At 31.7% G+C, this 2,941-nt stretch overlaps 1 non-coding gene across 1 annotated transcript; it reads right to left on the bottom strand.

Moving 5' to 3' along the window:
- Positions 1–2,868: 2,868 nt before the first annotated feature.
- On the bottom strand, positions 2,869–2,941 carry TRNAA-UGC (transfer RNA alanine (anticodon UGC)). Its single transcript has one exon. It is a non-coding gene; the product is annotated as a tRNA-Ala (tRNA).

Raw genomic sequence — 2,941 nt, 5'->3', positions numbered from 1 at the left:
ATGATGCCTTTTTGGTTCATAGTCACTATTAGTAAATTAAATCTATCTATTAAACTTACACCTTAAGATATCTAGTTATTCAATTCTCTATATTTTGAAAGTTGACAAAATAGAGCTATAACAAGTCAAATAATTGTGAACTCTTCGTACATGAGTTTATTTAATTATTAAACATATAAAATGATATTTCATGACTTGCGAAACGGACACAAATGTTCCCCACATTAAATACTTGCTTCTCAGTTTTTATTTTTCTTGCCTATTTTTGCAAATCTCTTTTAAAACCACTACAGCTTGAGAACAATCATCTTTCTAAAATATGTAATTATATTATGAAAAATACAGTCAACAAAAGCTTCACGAAGTTATCAATATAATTTCTTCAATTTCTCACATAGTTATTTGAGTTAAAGTTTTTATTTTAACGTATTTTCTACTGATACTATAGTTGATTGAATAACTATGGAAAAAAATATATGTACTTTTTTTGTTAAAAATTTATGCGTATTTGGTTGTGACTGTGTTATAAAACTTAGTTGAATTTATAAATAAGTTTGCCAAACAAGAACCAATTCTTGGACATCTAAATTGGTTCGCAAAGTGGCTATATATATATATTAACATTTTCAATTTTATGCTTCGGAAAACATAAACAATTTTTCATTTTGTGAAATACATAAATTTTTGTTAAGTGTTCATATTAACGTTTTTAACATATTTTCTAGTGACATTGTATTTATTTCAGTAAAATTGTGGATAAAATATGTTTGTTATTCTTGTTGTATGTTAAATTTTCTTTCTATAGTAATTTTATCAAATTGTAGACTTTTTTTTGCGTCTATAGCACACAGGGGTGAGCAAACCCGAACCAAGAAACCGAGAAACCGACAAAAACCGACGAAACCGAAACCGAATCAAAACCAACGGTGTGGGTTTTAAATTTGTAAAAACCGACTTTCCGGGTTCGGTTTCGGTTTTGCCCCCAAAAACCGACCCAACAACCCGAGAAACCGACCCTTCTTTAAAACCGAGAAACCGACCCAGCAAACCCGCAAACCCAATGCTTTTTACTAATTATTTTATATATATATATATATATATATATATATATATATATATATATATATATATATATATTAAAAAAATAAAAATAAATAAAAGAAGCTTGGGTGTTTTTTTAATTATTTAACTAATTGTTACATTTCTGGAAAATGGGTTCAAACCCAAAACCCATGGGTTTAAACCCAGAAACCGTAAGTGTATGGGTTGAACCCAAGAAACCGAGAAACCGCCCAAACTGATATCAGAAACCGAAAAAAACGACCCTATTGGGTTCTGAAAACCAGAAACTGATCATTTATGGGTTGGGTTGGGTTGGGTTGGGGTCCAAAACCGACTCAAACCGACTCATGCACAGCCTATTAACACATACATAGTGCTCCTCGCCGATTTGGGGTAAGGTTCTTAAGTGGTTGTCTCCCATTTTGGTTGTTCAATGATGTGTTGGAGATTTGGAGTTGTTCGTTTGGATTGAATAGTTATCATGGTCATATGGGTGATATGGCAATATCGGAACAGTATCATTAGTTAGTTAAGATGCGTACGAGTTAAATTTTTTAAAGTATTGTTATCAATGCTTTTAGTTGGTTTTCTAATAGGAGTAGTAGATGAAAGTTTTCTTGTTTCCAACAGATGAAAATCCTCTTATGTACGACTCTTTGTAATTTATTTTTCTCACTAGCTTCTTGCTAGTGTTGTTATTAAAAAAATTTAATCGTTCAAAAAAAAATAGCACATACATAGCAGTTTAGGAGATCGTGTTTTTGGTAGTGACTGGAATCCCCAAATCTTATGAAGCTCGGTAGCCCTGATTCTTATCATACTCTTTTCTTAGATCCATCAAGACAAGGAAGATGAGGTGATGTGGTTTAGTGTTTTACCGTTGGAGCATATTTTGGATTATGATTTGGCAAGGATTTGTTAATAGACGGTGTAAGGAGATTGCATGGTAGGCCCGACTCTAAAGCTCTGCTCCCGAGTTTACTAAAGGAAAGAAAAAAACAAGAGAAAATAAAAGGATTGATGTTCATTTCCTTTCTCTTCAATTCCTCTCGATTTAGGAGCATAGTTTCTAAGTAAGATTGACATAAATCTTCATTTCCTTTCTCTCATTTTCCTTCCAATAAATAAATCAAATGGTTGTTTGGTCAAGTTCTATCCGTGTCCAAATGAATAAAGCCTCCTAATGGGAAATTAGGTTGCAAAGGATGTTGTTGTTATTTCTTCGGGGAGGGATCGAACATTGGTTCGTTGGGTGTAATGATTTACTGTCATATTGGATGTGCATACTGCACCAAACCACCATTCATAAATAAATAAATAAATAAATAAATAAGAAAAAAGAAAAATGTCATGTAATTGTATTAACTCCATGCACACTATTCAACCAATTTTCTTCGGCGTCATTAAATAATATGTCGGGTTTTCTAAGATATTTCCTTAAATAAACATATTTTAGTCGATTTTTTCTCATATATATAAGTGACTAAAGTAGAACTTAGACCAAATAGTATGTTTATTCTGTATGCACTTTGTTTCAGAACGAACAATACTTCCAAAGCTAGTGTTTAAAGAGCCCATGAAAAAAAGTTTTATAGTGAAATTAGTTATCAAATAAAAAACGCATTACTAATAAGTCCAACAATATTGAGGAAATCATATCGTTTATTTTATTATATATCACTTATTGTAAGAATAATGCTAAACGTTAACTTTAAGAATATTGTTTTAAAAAAATGAATGAAAAATACATTTTTCATGAGAATTTGTCCAAAATAATGGAGATGCAAAACTAAAATAAGATACAGATGGAGATGCGGGGGATCGAACCCCGTGCCTCTCGCATGCAAAGCGAGCGCTCTACCATTTGAGCTACATCCCC

This window comes from Lactuca sativa, chromosome 3 (genome assembly GCF_002870075.4).
Source record: "Lactuca sativa cultivar Salinas chromosome 3, Lsat_Salinas_v11, whole genome shotgun sequence".
Lineage (NCBI taxonomy): Eukaryota > Viridiplantae > Streptophyta > Magnoliopsida > Asterales > Asteraceae > Lactuca > Lactuca sativa.
Note: the sequence above shows the minus strand (reverse complement) of the source record. Positions and strands in the feature narration are given on the sequence as shown.